The sequence below is a fragment of the Dipodomys spectabilis genome, unplaced genomic scaffold, assembly GCF_019054845.1.
Source record: "Dipodomys spectabilis isolate Male_0828 unplaced genomic scaffold, ASM1905484v1 ptg000095l, whole genome shotgun sequence".
Taxonomy (NCBI): domain Eukaryota; kingdom Metazoa; phylum Chordata; class Mammalia; order Rodentia; family Heteromyidae; genus Dipodomys; species Dipodomys spectabilis.
This window is the reverse complement of record NW_024870772.1, coordinates 39,954,413-39,972,263: the sequence shown is the minus strand read 5'-3', so window position 1 is coordinate 39,972,263 and position 17,851 is coordinate 39,954,413. Positions and strand designations below refer to the sequence as shown.

Sequence of the window (17,851 nt, the reverse complement as noted above, 5' to 3'; positions counted from 1 at the left end):
TACGTCTAGATCAATTTCCCTCAAATTCTAAAATATCTAAGCATCCTGTGTGTGTGTGTGTGTGTGTGTGTGTGTGTGTGTGTGTGTGTGTAAGGTAAAAGGAACCCTATTGTACTGTTGGTGGGAATATAAACTAGTACAACCATTCTGGACAGTCTGGAGGGTCTTAAAATCTTGACATAGATATTCCTTATGACCCAGCCATAATAATCCTGAACATCTACCCAGAATATCACAAGCCAGAACACCATAAAGACACTTGTATATCCCTGTTCATTGCTGTACTATTCACAATGACTAAGTTATGGAAAGAGCTCAGATGCTCTACAATAGATGTGTAGATCCAAAAAATATGGTACCTATACACAATGGAATTTTACACAGCCACTAGAAAGAATAATATTATGTCATTTAGACAGAATGGATGGACCTAGAACAAATCGTGTTAAGCCAAACCCGGAGAGACAAACATGTTTTCATTCATATGTGGAAGCTAGACCTAAAATACATTGGGACATACAGGATTCTAGGCATTCACACACAGTGAGACCAATGGAGGAAATTCTCAGGAGAGGAACACAAAGGCACAATGCCTCTGTGCCTCTTATCACATAAAAGAATATTCATCAAAATGAACTCCAGGAAATGGAAAAGAAAAGTAAGAATCTAAATCAAAACTGTGAAAGCTAAGAATTACAGTTAACTACTATATGACTACCCTTCATATCTGTCCCCACCCCTGTACTTCCTGCCCTGGCAAATCAAAGGTAATTATGAGAACTAAAGAGCAAAACATAGCACCCAGGGCAGACATTGATGAATGGTAAACCTTTCACTGCAATATACAACATGTTACAGTGTTTGTAGCTGAATGTCTGTGTGTGGGTGTCTTTACTCAGTCTTTTATTTTCTAATGTTCTGCACTCTCAAACTGATTTGTTTGGTTATTTCTCTACTTACTCTGCCTGCCTTTTCTTGAGATTCTAATTTCTTACTACAGATTTCTACCATCTAATTTTGAGATTGCCCTTTAACATACTCTAGTAGATTCCTTTCAACTGAGTCAAAAAGAAAGAAACAAAATGATCACTAGATAACAACTGAACTCTGCCTAGAAGCTTAGATCAAATTTGCTAAAGGCAAAAGTGTAGCTACAGCTTATTATATATAGTGATAGCTTATTATTTTGAGTAGAAAATTAACTGAAATGGCACACAAATCCAGTGTGCTATGATTATCTATCTCCCTAATTTTTTAAATCACTACTGAGTGGGGATATCAGACAGGAAAGGATAGGAAAGTGCTTTTGTCTCTCGATAGCCTTCATTTTGTCTCTGACTTGTGTCTGAATTGTCTGTGCCATCTTGTTTCCCAACACACAGAACCTTTCACTTTCCTGAACCAAGGCTAAAAGACTAATTTAAAGAACATTACAGATGTCACAGTAGCTCAAAATCTGTCTTTTCAAGTAAAATCCTTTAAAATGTATGTTATTACAACCTCCCACTATTTCTGCACTATCTGATAGCACACAACTCTGCTCTAAATGGCAGACAATGGAGAAGTGTAATGTTATTTGAAAGCAAACTCTGCTGTCCCTACTCTAATTTGTCCTTCCCTGAAGCAATTTTACCAAGGCCTTTGCCATTATGAAGATGAAAACTTTGTGACACAATGTCTTTCAGCCTTCTCAGAAGCCTATGTTCCATGGTCTACTCTTATGGCTCATCTGTTTTCACACATTTCCCCTTACCTGACCTAAAACACTTATCAAACAACACTCCACAATAATAACACTTCACTGTTCATTGAATTGCTTGTTTGTTTGTGGGTTCTTGGTTATTTTGCTAAAATTTTACTGATACAAAAATCTTTGTAAGCCGAGATCTAATGGCTCAAGCCTGTAATCCTAGCTACTCAGGAGGCTGAGATCTGAGGATCATGGTTCAAGCCAGCCTAGGCAGGAAAGCCTGTGAAACTCTTATCTTCAATTAACCACCAGAAAACTGGAAATGGCACTGTAGCTCAAGTGGTAGAGCATTTGCCTTGAGCTGAAAAGCTCAGGGACAGTGCCTATGCCCAGGCCCAGAGTTCAAGCTCCACAAATGAAACAAAAAGGTCTGTGTGTCCTATGTACACTTACACACTTGAGCAAACCTAGCTTGTTATAAACAAGTAATCTATTTAATATACTTAATATGTATTAAATGCATGTAAAACATACTTCATATTATTTCCAAGTGCTTCACCACAAAGGAAGCACAGAATACTTAGCTGAAAATAACTATTGGGTTGTTTAGCTGAAATAACCGAGTCCTTTGTGTGTCTTTGTAAGCTAAGGTGCTACTAAGTGTGTTAATTAGCTTTGCAATACAGTGACAAACTGCCCAAGAGAAATGATCATAAGGTGGAAAGGTTCATTTTGCCTAGCAGTTTCAGAAGTTTCTGTCTTCAGTCATTTGGTTTCATTGATATGAGCCTTTGGTGATGCAGACGAATATGGCAGAGAAAATGTAGGAGAGAAGCTACTCACCTAATGGTGACCAGGAAGCAGAAAGGGGAGAGAACAAGAGGAAGTGGTTAGCCCAGGGAAAAAATAAATACCATTCAGGACCCCACTGTGAATGACTTTTATCCTCAAACTAGACCCTACTCCTAAACTTTTCTTCACCTAACAATATATCGTTAATTATGAATCTAGAAGTGGATTAATCCATTCATAATCTTTTCTCAAAGCCCAACTTTTTAACGTTGCATCCTTTGCAAACTTTTAACACCTGAGCTTCTGAAGTTGTGATTCAAATCATACCAATTAGTCACTGTACAATTTTGACATTGTTATATCTTACCCCTAAACCATTGCATTATAATTGTACACCCTCATGTTTAGGTCTGCAAAAGTCACTGTGCCAGTGGTATAGACAAGTTTAAGTGGCAGGAAGTGTATAGAACAAAATAGGTACTAAATAAGTGACTCATGTTTATTCATTAATATTCTTTCTTAGTTCTCGTTCTAGAGAGCACTCATCATATACATGTCTATGTCTCTTTAGACAATGTCATCAGCACTGACCAAAAAGTTTTGGTGTCTGGAGAAAGATCTACTGTTAGGAGAGAGTTCACTGGAAGATGTTCAACTTCTGAACTCAACCCTAGTCTCACAAGTAGGTCCTGGCTCCTTATAGGCACTTGATCTGAGCCATGATTAGTAATAAAAGGCAGTAAAGGTTTGTAATCTGTCAGGACTCTGAAGAATTCCAGACCATGGGTTTCTGGAAGCATTCTCTAAGATCAGTCAGCCGGCCAAGAATCCTTTTCTATTTAGACATTCTAGAATTCCTTTTCAGTGAAAACATAGAGAAAAAAGAACTATTATACCTTTTTGTTTGAATTTTAGAATTTTGAAAACTCAATTCCAGTTAACCTCAGAGTTCCTGGCAAAATGTATAATGAAGGATTACTTACCAATGTGAAATTTTCTGTTTACATACAATGCACTAGATGTACACAGGGCTTGAGCATTCCAAACCCAGCAGAGCTGTGTATCTATGATTTGACTTTCTTAGGTAATAAATCTCTTAAACAAGCTAAGATCTTTTGGGATGACAGGACAGTTCCCATAAATCAAAGTGGTTAGTAGATGTGATTTAGTTAGCAAATTTTTTCTTGACAGGACATTTTTCTCTCATAAGGTATACATTTTAGATAATTCTTGTGTCTGTTGAAGGTATCTTTGGTATTATTGTAATTCATCCAGTTTCTAGACCCATAGGTATTAACCCCCCAAAAGTCCCCATGTTGTTAATAATAAACACAAACCAACTAGCTACAGTAAATAAATCTCAGATAATATTGTCAACAACTGGGACCTAAAATAAAAACAAAAAAAATCTTGCTATTAGAACATTTACTAATAGCCTAAAACATAGTAAGAGTGTAAACTAGAAATATACTCTTAAAAAAATAAATTGACACATATTAATTTCTCAGGAAGCAGATGCATATTCAAATCACAAGGCCTACAAGACTTTAGGCAAGTTGTGTTCTCCTTGGGTACATTCACTAAGGAATACTTTTTAGAGGCAAGTTCTGGGTGTTAAAGAGATATCACCAGTATTCTCTAAGCTTAAAGTCTAATTACAAATATAAATGAGAAGTAGAAGAAAATAGGAATAAAGGAGATGACAGTGGACTAGATAAGAGGAAAATCCAGTTAGTCATTGTGAAGTTTAAGTGACTGGATGTGGTAAATCACAGTTACTGAGAAAAGAGGGGAGAGAGATTTGAATAGAAAAGAGAAGGTATATTTATGGGCGTATACTTTAGGAAATGTAACACAATCAAGTGAGACAAAAATCTATGAGAGAATGTTTAAGGGGCCAAATTGGCATGTTTTGTTTTTCATCGATAGATAATGACATCTGGAATGTAATTAGAATGCCTTATCAAGAATGAGATCTAGAATGTTGGAAGAGGTGACATTGATCAATACACACTGTATTCATAAACTGCTTCAATGAATGGCAACTCCTATGAACTACTTAAAGCTAATATAAATATATGTTTAAGAAAAAGAATGAGGAGTAGGTTGAGTGCCATTGGTTCACACTATAATCCAATCTGTTCAGGCTGCTGAGATGTAAGGATTATGATTGAAAGCAAACCCTGGCAGAAAGTCCTTGAGACTTACACCTCCAGTTAACCACCAAAAAGCCAGAAGTAGACCTGTAGGTCAAGTGGTAGACCATTATCCTCAAACAAAAGAAGCTCAAGGATAATACTCAGGCCCTGAGTTTAAGCCAGGACAGGCACCAAAAAAAAAATAAAAATAAAAAGCATGGGATCTAGAATGTATACAAAAACAGATACACATATACATATGTGTATGTAGTACAAACATACACATACAGACATTAATATTAAAAGAAAAGAGAGAAAGAATAGGTAAGCCGATATCTTCCGTTTTCCTGTGTATTTGATATTTATCCTCTTTTAGCTCTTAAACACTGTTTAAGCATTTCTAATTAAAAATAATATATCAGCCAGGTGCCTGTGACTCTCGCCTGTAACCCTAGCTACTCAAGAGGCTGAGATCTGAGGATCACGGTTCAAAGCCAGCCCAGGCAGAAAAGTCTGTGAGACTCTGATCTCCAATAAACCACTAGAAAACTGGAAGTGGCGCTGTGGCTCAAGAAGTAGAGTGCTTGCTTTGAGCTGAAGAGCGCAGGGACAGCACCCAGGCCTACAGTTCAAGCCCCATGACCGTCAAAAAATTAAAAATTAAAAAAAATATATATCAAATAATTTTCTCAATACCATATTTAATGAAAAGATTTAGGTGTTTCCAGGTAATGGAGTCATTGATAGTTAAACATTTCCTACTATATTTAATATAGACCTTCATAAATCAGGAGTTTGAGTTCTTAGGATTTAAAATAATTTGTGTAAAAAAGAATAGCAACTTGTCTCACCTTTTCTACTTGTCTCAAACATATGCTAGTTATTGCAAATAAAGGAAACCATGGGACCTATATTTCTTTGGGCCTGACTTACTTCACTTAATATAATTTTTTCCAAGTCTTTCCATTTGATGTTAGGCGAAATATACCCCTAGATAAGGACTCAAATGTTTTTTTCTTTCTGGCTATTGTTTCTAACATATTTATAAGATGATTTCTTTGTCACTTTATATGTCCCTCCCCCATGGTATAACCCCTGCTTTCACTGTATTTGATGTTGGTATAATTTGGGGAGGGGAAGGGACAAAATTGTTTAAATAGGGATACAGGTGGACCCATTGCAACAATGAGATGTACAAGACTTTATGTCGAAAACAAACTTTACAACTTTGGCTGGGGAGTGGTGGAGGGTTGAAGGAGCTGGGGGGAGATGGGAGGGCAGGGATGGTAAGAGGAAACAAAGGAGAAGGCAACAATACTTGATAAGAAATGTACTCATTACCTTGCTCATGTAATTGTAACCCCTCTGTATGGTATTTTCACAATAAACAAAACTTATTAATTAAAAAGAAAAGAAAAGAAAAATTTCTGTGGAAATGAAATACATTATCTTTTTCACTTTTTTTGTCTTGTTTTGTTTTTTGTTTTGTTGGTCATGGGGCTTGAACTCTGGGCCTGGGCACTGTCCCTCAGCTCTTCAGTTCAAGGCAAGTGCTCTATGGCTTGAGCCACAGTGCCACTTCCACATTATCTTTTTCATATAGTGCCAAGCATATGCAGCTTTTAGCTCCCTACTTAGACAGAAAGATGGGATGCCAATCCATTCTTCCTGCTACAGTATTTGAACATTGCACTACTGAATGCTCTGATCACCTTTTTAGTACCTTATTTCACTAGAGGGAATAGCAGAAGACAACTTCTTAGCCTCTTCTCAGTCAGTTGATTGGTTCCTTGACTCTTAATTGTTTCCAGCAGACCTCTCTCTAAAGTTAACTCCTAAGGCAAAACTCCATTTCAGTTTTAATGGTCTCAGTAAATATTTATTAGAAGCAGAATTTGCTTTCCTCCTTTGTTCACACTTATGTTTTCAAACTTTAGCATCTTTGGGATCATTGGTAGATTACCATACCTACAATTGCTGCCACAGCATGAATGGAATGAGATCCTGAAATTTCTACTTCTAACAAATTCCCAGGTGATTATAGATAATTTAATACTTTTAGATCCAGTAACTTAGAGGATGTTAAAAGTTTCTGAATGCCTACAACTATCTCCATCTTATTAGATGTATTCACCTAGACTGTGCTAACCTGGTTTGCCAGAAATTTTAAGTCATTTCCCTTAAATAATATTGAACGATGTTTAACAAATAACTTTCTCATTTCAGGCTTTTCCTTCTCTTTGGGTAAAAATATTTTGATAGACATTATTTTATTAGCTCAACATTTAAGTCCCAGTGACTTTTACTTGAAAAATATGACTTTAAAACTCTACTATAGGCTGCGTATCATAGTTCGTGCCCCTAACCACAGCTACTCAGGAGATAAGAGATTCAGTAGATTATGGTTTGAGACTAAACAGAGCAAAACAGGATTAGTAAGACCTCATTCTAACCAGTAAGATGGGTGTAGTGATATAAGTCTATAATTCAATGCAGGGCCAAAATCAGGAAAATTGAGACTAATTCTAGCCCTAGGAAAAAGCAAGTCCCTATCCCCAAAATGACTAAAACAAAATGAGTTGTGGGCATGCCTCAGGTAGTAGAGCACCTGCCTAGAAAGCAGGAGAATATAACTTCAGCCTCACTACCGAAAAAAAAAAAAAAGCAAGAAAATGAGATCTACTTCAAAATGTGCAGGGTTTTATAGTCTAGAAGCTTCTTGGAGGTCATGTAATCTGGTGACTTTATTTCCCAAAAGAAAATAAACGAGAGGGGCTGGGAAGATGGCTCAGTGGTAGAGCGCTTGCCTTGCATGCATGAGGCCCTGGGTTCAATTCCTCAGCACCGCATAAGCAAAAAGAAAAAAAGCCAGAAGTGACATTATGGTTCAAGTGGTAGAGCGCTAGCCTTGAGCTGAAGAGCTGAGGGACAGCACCCAGGCCCAGAGTTCAGGCCCCATGACCGGACAAAAAAAAAAAAAAAAGAAAAGAAAAGAAAAGAAAGGAGAGTCATTGGCACCTGGGACCTAGCATGAATAGTAAGACTCAAAACTGCCATCCAGCCTTGATGAGCTTGCTTGCCATGAGGATGGTGGTGGTGATAGCATTCACTGGATTTTCATTTTGCCAACAACATGGTAGGGTTCTTGCCTGTATTGTTTCATTTAATCTTTATATCATCCTATGAAAGTATATATGCTTACCCCCATCTACAGAGGGGGAAATGAAGGTACATAAAGCCTTGAGTTAGGTAGCTCCCAGATCACACACCAGGAAATATCAGCGCTGGAATCCCAGGCTCCATAAATATCACCAACCTTCTAGCCTGGTTCTAGCTATAGTGCCCATTTGAATGGTAATCATCGATTATCAGATATAGTGATACATGCCTGTAATGGTTGTACTTGGGAGAGAAAAATTAGGAGAATCATGTACCAGGCTAGAATTAGGGACTAAAGTTAGCGATATGCTATCATAAAAATAAATAAATACTAACATATATAAATACATAAATGCCAAAATATATAAATACATAAGAAATAAATAGAAAAAAATGGCTGATGCATGACTCAAGTAATGGAACCTTTGTCTAGGGTTTAATCCACAATGCTACCAAAAAAACTCCCTTAACGTCATCAATTAATTATTCTAAATTAGGATATGAGTTAGATCTAAAAGAGCCTCAGACTCCACATTATGTATCTGTATCCTGGGTATTATAATACCACTTTAAATTTAATAGCTTGGCAAGTATCAATTGTTGCCTTTCACACCCCTTTGCCATCTCTGTGTATTAATGAGGAACGTAGTGGTCAGAGGTTTTAGCCAGGAGGGAGGTTGCAAAGATGGAAGGGCAAGCAAGAAAGGACAAGAACCCTGGCTTCCTCACATCTGGCCAATTGGAGACATCTCTGAACCTCTCTGAGCTTGGGTTTAATATGGCTGTGAATAGATATAATGTGTTGATCTTATCTCCTCTTCAAAGTCTAGTGATAATGATACTTTACTACTGACTTTCTCAGGTAACTCATACTACTGGAATTATAATGCTATTATTATAACTGTATAAGCCATGATCTCTGCCTTACTATAGAATCCCACCTATGCTAATAACACAGACTATGCAGCAAAGAATGAAGCTGAGCTTTGATAACTGACCCTGAAGAGGGCAGAACTTCTTTGTTCATTTAATAAACATAATCACTAGAAACAGACACTCAGCTCAGGGATTGCAAGTAAAGAATTTAATTCAGTTTGCTATTTCTCTTTCCACCTCAGTACACATAGAGGATCTTTTTCTTTTTAAAAAAATAGTTTCAGCAGATTTGTTAATATAATTTGGTGACCTTAAACACACCACCTATTATGTAATCAGAAAATTGGAGAGTGTGAAATAGAAGACTTGCCTTTGCAAGTTAATGTAAATTTATGCCCAACCCAAACTATGTACTGGTAGCATAAAACAAAGCAAAATGTTGAGATGGTATGAATAGTAATAATGTAGCCTTAATTACTGCTCAGAGGGGGATGTTCTTTAAACAAGTCTAATTTCTTTCAGATTGATGAAATTCACTTTCTTACCAGATACTCTACAACATTTCACTTTCCACTTCCTATATTTCTTGGTTTATCTTTAGTGGCTTTGACACACATAATATGTCTTCCACAGTTTCATGAATTTGATGTACTAATTAGTACAAATTAGGTGTATACCAAAACACAATCAGTGTACAAGTGCTCATCCATAGAGACCTAGTCACCCCTGGAGTGAAAGCCTTTTCTTTGAGTGGCACTGGGTAAAATCTCAAGGCTCTGTGCTTGCTAGGCAGTTATTTTACCACCTGGGCCATCCTGCCACACCTTTTTGCTTTAGATATTTTTATTATTTTTAAATGAAACTACAAAGGGGGATTCATGATGACACTTTCGATACATGCATACGATTTACCTTGATCAAACACACCAGTCTAATCATTCTCACTTAACCTTGCCCCAAACATTTCAACAGGTTTCATTAGAGTGCTCTCAGATATAACAATAACAACTTCAACTATCTTCATCGTCACTCACCCTCTCCATTCACCTCTTCCTCTTCTGATGACAGACCTCCCAACAGGGCCTATTTTAATTTCCTGTCATTTTAAAGTGTGTACTAATTGCAACAAGCAATTTCACTATGGTATTTTAGATGCGCATATATTATATTTTACTCAGAATAATGCATGTTACTGCTTTCTCTTCCCTGCTCTATGCAGTCTTTATTGATTGACACCTTTCATTGTGAGTCCTCATGCCATTATCATACACAGATACAATATATTTTGAAATTATCTACGCCCATGATTTTTCCCCTTTCTACCCTTACTCATCCCTATAAACAATTGCAAAGTGAGAATCATGATGTACATGCATATATATGAATGTATATAAAACATGTGTGTATGTATATGTGTGTATATGTATATCCATCTATATTTATATGCTTCCAGAAATGAGTGAAAAAATTTTGCCCTGGCTTGCCTGGACTGTAGTTTTTTGTTCACATTTCCTACAATAACTGGTATGATTGGCACATGCTATGATATCCAGATATGTTTGTTAAAATGGGATTTGATACACATTTTCTGCACAGAATTTTGGCCAGGAACCATGATCCTCAGACCTTACGCTTCCTGAGTAGCTAAGATTTCAGGTATGAGTCACCAGCATCTAGTTTAAACTTTTTAGTGATTAACTTAATTGAGGTTTTTTTATTCTTTCTTATTTGTTTTCATTATATCTGGCGATTGGCTAAATCATAGACCTTGATAGTACTTTTGCATATTGTAAGTCTGTAAATCATATAGAGAGTAAAATAAGCCTAAACCACAGGGTAGAAGGTACAGAACAGAGAGGAAGAGAAGAATAAAATATTAAAATATTCACTTCTCCTACCAAGTTGTTCCTGAATGTAGGACATAATTAAATAAGCCACTGGCCGCCATATTAGCTTTATATTCTGAGTTAAATTGCCAGTAAGTAAATTCTTCATGATATTTTCTTAGTATAGTCATTAACATGAAAGTACTGACAATTATCTCTAAATTTAATTTGTATAATGCAAAGTAGTCCCCACAAATACCTCCCAAGTCTGAAAATAAATTAATTCTTATTACTCCACAGCAGGGAATTTGAAAGCTATTCCTATATGGAGCTTAGATTGTGTCTAGCCAGCCAGCAAATGACAATCACCAGAGACCCGAATAGTTCTGAGTGAAAGAACTTCTAAATATTGGACTTTGCAGAATGATCAACATTCTAACCTGGTTTAAGCTAGTAGATCACTCTAACCTGTAAAAAATTATTTGCCATTTGTCCTCCTTAGTTATAGATAATCCCTGTGGAATGTGTTCCCTTACTCTTTCTCTCAGTATAACACACTTAGAAAGCCAGAAATAAAAACATTAAATAGTTGTGAAAGCCCATGAGTAAAAGGAATTCAATTCCTTCTGAAAAATCTGCTAAAACAAGAACAGCTCCAAATAGCAAAGCAAATCTGCTAGTGTTTAGGTCTTTCTATTTTATAATATGGAAATGAATGATTGAAAGTACTCCACTCGTGTGTGTGTGTGTGTGTGTGTGTGTGTGTGTGTGTGTATGTGTGTGTGTACGTATGTATTGGTAATGGAGTTTGGACTATGAAATGTTTCCTGGTTGTTTTTTTTCTCAAGGCTGCTATCACTTGAGCCACACCTCTACTTCCAGTTTTTGGCTGGTTGATTGGAGTCTTCTGGTGCTGGCTTTCAAACTCAATCCTCAGAACTCAGCTTCCTGACTAGCTAGAATTATAGGTTTGAGACCTCTCAGTTTTAGGTAGAGAAACTGAGTCATTCAGGTATCTTGGGATGGAAGAAGTAAAAAATTGTGACATGGATCTCCAGAGAAAGGGAGATCTGGGTAAGAAAGATCTTTTTTTTTTTTTTTTTAAATTATTTTTTGGGTCCGGTCGTGGGCCTGAATTCTAGGCCTGGACACTGTCCCTCAGCTCTTCAGCTCAAGGCTAGTGCTCTAAGAAAGATCTTTTTTTTTTTTTTTTTAAATTATTTTTTGGGTCCGGTCGTGGGCCTGAATTCTAGGCCTGGACACTGTCCCTCAGCTCTTCAGCTCAAGGCTAGTGCTCTAAGAAAGATCTTTTTTTTTTTTTTTTTTTAAATTATTTTTTGGGTCCGGTCGTGGGCCTGAATTCTAGGCCCGGATGCTGTCCCTCAGCTCTTCAGCTCAAGGCTAGTGCTCTACCACTTGAGCCACAATGCCACTTCCGGCTTTTTTTTTCTGCTTATGTGGTGCTGAGGAATCGAACCCAGGGCCTCTAGCATGCAAGGCAAGCGCTCTACCACTGAGCCACCTTCCCAGCCCCTGGGTAAGAAAGATCTTGTCTTAGACATTTGAGTCTTAACTTTCTCACAAACTGGAAGTGGATTATGTTCTAGTTCCCTGGGGGATGATGAACTTTGAATTGTTAATTGTATTTGTACACCCAAAGCACTTTAGATTTATGGTATTTAAGTGTATATGCTATCATTAGAGATACAAAATATTCCTGAAAGTGAATACACTGAAAATGGTTAGTGCTTACATGAAGAGTGAGTTATAAGAAAACAAAAAAGAAAGTGAACTAATCCTGCCCATAAGGCTTTGGAGAAAAGATTCTGGAGAGTCTGGTTTTCTAGATCCATTATAAATGCCATGACTAAGTCTATACATAATAACATTATGATATAGTGAACAATACATAATTGAGTTTCTCCCTTAAATATAATACACTGAAAGTGAATCATTTAAAATAATAGTGAATCATTTAAGATTTATAATTTACTGAATATCTGTAGTGGTAAGTAGCAATGGGAGTTATTAAAAACAAAGGAGGAGGTTACAATGCTTGAAAAGAAATGCACTCATTATCTTGCCCATGTAATTGTCACCCCTCTGTACAGTATTTTCACAATAAAAAAAAAATAAAATGCAGGTTACAGTAAACTAACACAATCACAATGGAAGGCATTTTGAAAATTTCTCAGAAATCTAAACCGATAACTACCTTGTGATGTAGTGATACCACTCTTGGGCATTTATCAAAAGATTACAAGTCAGGACATAGTAAAAACACTTGCACAACCATGTTCATTTCTGTACTACTAACATAGCCAAGGTATGGAAATAGCCCAGATGTCCCTTGATGGATGAATAAACCAAGAAAATATGATGTATATATATGTATATGTCATAATATATACATAATAGAATGTTATCCATCAAGAAGAATGATATCATGTTATTTTCTGGAAAATAGGTGGCCCTGGAATAAACCATGTTAAGTGAAGTCAGGATCAGAGAGACAAAGGGTAGATGTTTTCTCTCATATGTGGAAATCCAAATTATAAGTATATATGTAAACATATGTAGACTCAAATATATCATTTAAAATACGATATATGCAGGGGAGGATTCCAATGGTGTAACTCCTGTGGACAACTAATTTACAAAATGAATACTAGGAAATTATGTTTTGATGGTGTGGATCAAGGGAGGGTATTAGATGAATGAATAGAAGGAGACTGAGTAAATGTAGTCATAATATTCAATGTACATATGTGAAAAATGGAGCCATGTAAATTGAGGGGAAGGGAATGTTGAGAAAGATGGAGAAGAATAATGAAAACAGGTGACATTGATTAAGATGCATCGTATTCAGAATGACATATTGAATTAAAACCCTTTTGTACAATTACTTAAGAATAATTTTTTAATGTAGGTTACAAATAGAAATCCAGGTAACAGTTTTCAGCATACTTTTTTTTTCTTCCATTTTACTATATTGACTTATTTATTAGAGAAAAAAACAGGGAACGTTTTATAAATCTTTAATTTAGATTTAGATCATTTTGAATCATCAGCACTTTCTTTACCAGTTTTTCTTGTGTTAAGAAAGAGGGCTGTCATTTTTGTTATTATTTAGACTCAACACTTGTAATTTCTAGGTCAACTAATTTTGAAATACCAGTGTTGCAAATTATTGTTGCAAACTTTGAGTCACTTACAGAATCTAGTACTGAGAGAGAAGGCTCAAACCCACCAGGAGTGGATTATTTTTATAGGGTGATTTTATAGGGTGAAGATAGCTGTAAATTATATTACTGATAGCTGTAAGTTTATTAGCCACAAATATAACCTCTTCTCCCTGAAAGCTGATGATGTGTTAACAAATTGCAACCTTCCTTTTCAACTTCTTAATCGCTGAGAGAAACTATATAGATTGTTTGAGCTGGAGTTTGAACTTAGTCATTAAGCAATGCTAATATCAGACTGAGGGAAAAAAAAAGGTTATGAAACTTCTTATAACATCTCAGCTAACGGCGGGGTGTGGTGACTCCTGCTTGTCATTCTTTCTTATTGTGAATTCCTTCCTACAACCATTTAGGAAGCAATTGATGAGACATTTTTTAATTAGTAATTTTAATTCACTTAAAATTCTCCAAGAGCCTGAGATCAAAGAAGTGTTAGGGCACTTCTACACAGTCAAAGGCATGGGAAGGAAGAATTTGGGACAATAATATCAGGATGAATACAGAATGAATTAGAAATAACTGCACTCACATAGATGTCATCTGCCATGTGTTTCCACACTAAAATGTCAGTGAATCTTCATTAGGAGTATATAGAATAGTTTTCTTCAAAATTCCAAATAGTGGATAGATGCAGGTGAATCATCAATATAGATCACATTTATCATAGCTCAGGGAGATAATAACAAACTGTCAACAATAATTAAGCATTACAGTAGATTAGACATACTTGTGGACTATTCTAAACCTCAGGATAACTTTTAGGATAAGTTCTTTCATTATTTCTGCCTTCAAAAACAAGGCTTACCTAGGCAAGGTGTTTTGGTGCCTGTTCATGCTTGTAATAAGGATTGGGAGAATTGTAGTTTTAAGGTCAAAGGAGCAAAAAGTTAGTGAGATACCACTTCAACCCATAGCTGATTATGGTGCCTTATGCCTGCAATCCTGGCAATGTGAGAGGCCTAAGTAGGAATATCATAGTCCAATATCAACCCAGACAATAGCAAGACCCTTACTGAAGAGAAAAACATATACAAAAGTGGGAGGGAGCTGAAGACAGGCCTTAATTAGTAACATGCTTGCCTACTAGACACAAGGCCCTAGATTCAAATATAACACTGTTAGAGAGAGAGGCAGAGACCCTAAGAGGGACAGAGAGACTACAAGAGACAGAGACAAGAGAACAGGCTAATTTGATGAAAGTAAGTACCAGTACAGAAGTACCATTATTCATCTCTCAGTATCTGTAGGAGATCAGGTGATTCCAAGACTTTCAGATAAACTCTGTGGATGCTCAAGTTCCTTGCAGACACTGATGTAGTATTTGATCTTCTATGCACATCCTCTTATATGCATTCAGTTATCTCTAAATTACATTTAACATTTAACTGTTGTTTGGACCCACAGTGTCCCCCCAAAAGCTAACATGTAATAATGTGAAAATATAGTAATTTGATCTCTATAGAGCATGATGAGTCTTTTGATGTTTGGGGACATGCTCCTCATCTTTCTCTTCTCTTTCCTGCTGTGAGATGAGACACCCATTCCACTGACTCACTCTACCGTGATGGCTACCTCCCTACAGATCCATAGCAATGTCCCAGAAAGTCAAGTTAACACCTGACTGAAACCAGCCAAACAGTGAAAGAAAACAAACCTTTCCTCTTTATTTTTTTTAAAGTTGATTGCCTCTCATAGCAGTTACAGTAACAGAAAATTGACTTCTAATACCTAATACAATAGAAATGGTATGGACATCGTTATCATACTGTTGCCTGAGAGATGAAAATAAATAAAAGGGGCCTGGGAACGTGGCTGGGGTTGGGAACGTGGCTTAGTGGTAGCGTGCTTGCCTAGCATGCACGAAGCCCTGGGTTCGATTCCTTAGTACCACATAGACAGAAAAAGCCAGAAGCAGAGATGTGACTCAAGTGGTAGAGCACTAGCCTTGAGTCAAAAAAAAAAAAAGAAGCAGCAGCAGCAGCTCAGGGACAGTGCCCAGGCCCTGAGTTTAAATCCCAGGACTGGCTAAATAAACAATTAACTATTCATGTGAAGGACAGTGACACATTTTGTTTTTCCAAAATTTTCCAACCTGTGGCTGGGAAATTCAGCACGTAGAAGACGCCCCAACAATCCCCAGCTCCCAGATGACGCCCCAACAATCCACAGCTCCCATGGAAGCACCACTGAGTGGCACCACTCTTACTTTCATACAGCCGTAGTAGAAATCATGCTGTGCAAGCAGTCAGTATTAAATCCTAGGGGTTAAATAGTAAGTTAGGAATAAACACGCGCTCACTAGCAGAGAACACAGTATCTTTGGACTGCCTGTTCGATTTTTCACACTTACTTATTTAATCTATCCTTTGCTCTGACTGAGCTATTATAAATAAGTAATACTGAAAAGATTGAATAACGTACCCAATTAAGGTTTAAGTGTACATTTCACTTTTTCTTTAAATTTACATTTTATTGTAAAGGTGATGTACAGTGGGGTTATAGTTACATGAGTCAGATTTCACTTTTTCTTTTTTTCTACCCCTCTACCAAATTGGCCAGTTTTACCATCTGACAGCTAATAATTTCAGCCTTTCAACATCATATCTAAACCTAGGAATAAAACTCCTTTTTCCCCCCTGGGTAATATGGATTTAAACTCAGGAACTTCAGCATTCTGGTCAAGTGTGTATCACTTGAACTAGATCCTTATACCCTTTAGGTATTTTTTTAAATTTTATGTTATTGTAAAGTTGCTGGACAGAGGGGTTACAGTTACATGAGTAAGGCAATGAGAGAGAACATTACTTGTCAAACATTGTTACCCCTTCCCTTGTTATTCTCCCACTACCCTTTCCCTTCCCAACCTCCCTCAGTCCTCCTACTCCTCCCCCGTATTTTTCAGATACAATCTCCTATTTTGTTGCCCAGACAACCTTTAGGCCTCCATGATCCTACCTTCCTGCAATCTGAACTTACAAGCATGCACTACCATGCATGGCTTTTACTTTGAGATAGCATCTCATAAACTGTTTGCCCAGCTGGTATTGATCTGTGATCCTCCTATCTCTGCCTCCCAAGTAGCTAATGATATAGGAATAAGCCACCATACTAAGGCAAAATGTGATTCTTGAATAACAGGGAAAGGTCATTCTGTGTTCTTGACTGTGCAGGAGTGTCCTAAAGTCCCTTCATTCTGAGACTCCTAGATCATTTTAAGTGGATTATATTGTTTTACAAACGCCCTCCAGTTGCCTCCTAGGTTATGGTAGGCAGAGATTGGCAGTAAGAAGGGAGCCCTGGCTGGCACATCACTGGGAAGAGCGAGGTGAGAACAGCACATAGCAAGCGTGTAGGAGATGAATGTCAAGCAAAGCACATGTCTGTGTGATACAGTGGTAGTCCTGACACCACATAGGGAGGAAAAGAGACTGCCAGGAGGTTGATTCTGAATTGAAATCTGCACAGACAGACGCTGCCTCCCATGATGGAGGAGCTGATTTTTGAAACAGCCCTGTCTCCCTCTTTTAAGTAGGAGAAGGATGATGGAACATGGGTAGAGTTCAAGGGCCTTCTTCCCTGCTGAGCAAATCTCTAATCCAGAATATTTTATCTAGAAATAGGTAGGACTTATGTCACTTTATCTCACTTAATGAGCCTCACAACTATAGGATCCCCTCCCCCCCCCACACTCATATATACACATCCATCCATCCACATGTGCATCTGGTGTGGGGTGGGGTGGGGGAAGGTATGTGCACACATGCACTCACGCATGCACTCAAGTACCAGTACTAGGACTTGAACTCAGGATCTGGGTGCTGTCCTAAAGCTTTTATTGCTCAAAGCTGGCAACTCTACCATTTGAGCCACAGCTCTATATCCTGCTTTATGATGGTTAATTAGAGATAAGATCCTTAGATCTCAACCTCCTGGTTACAGAGGTTACCCACCAATGCCCAGCAAGGCATTTTTGTAATCAAACCAAAAGCCAGATGAACTTGCTTGTCCTCACAATGAAGATGGTTTCTTCAGTGTGGAAGAGACCCTTAGTACGTCCAGTGCAATGCATCTGGCAGTACCTGCACTCTGTGCCACACAGAGATCTCTGCCTAACTTGGAGTCACTCTC

The 17,851-nt window shown here is 37.4% G+C and overlaps 1 protein-coding gene across 8 annotated transcripts in view; it reads left to right on the top strand.

Annotated features, from left to right (window-relative positions):
- The window catches only part of Trpc4 (transient receptor potential cation channel subfamily C member 4), a 158,056-nt gene that overhangs the window by 434 nt on the left and 139,771 nt on the right, over window positions 1-17,851 (top strand). The gene's annotated exons all lie outside the window — the stretch shown is intronic.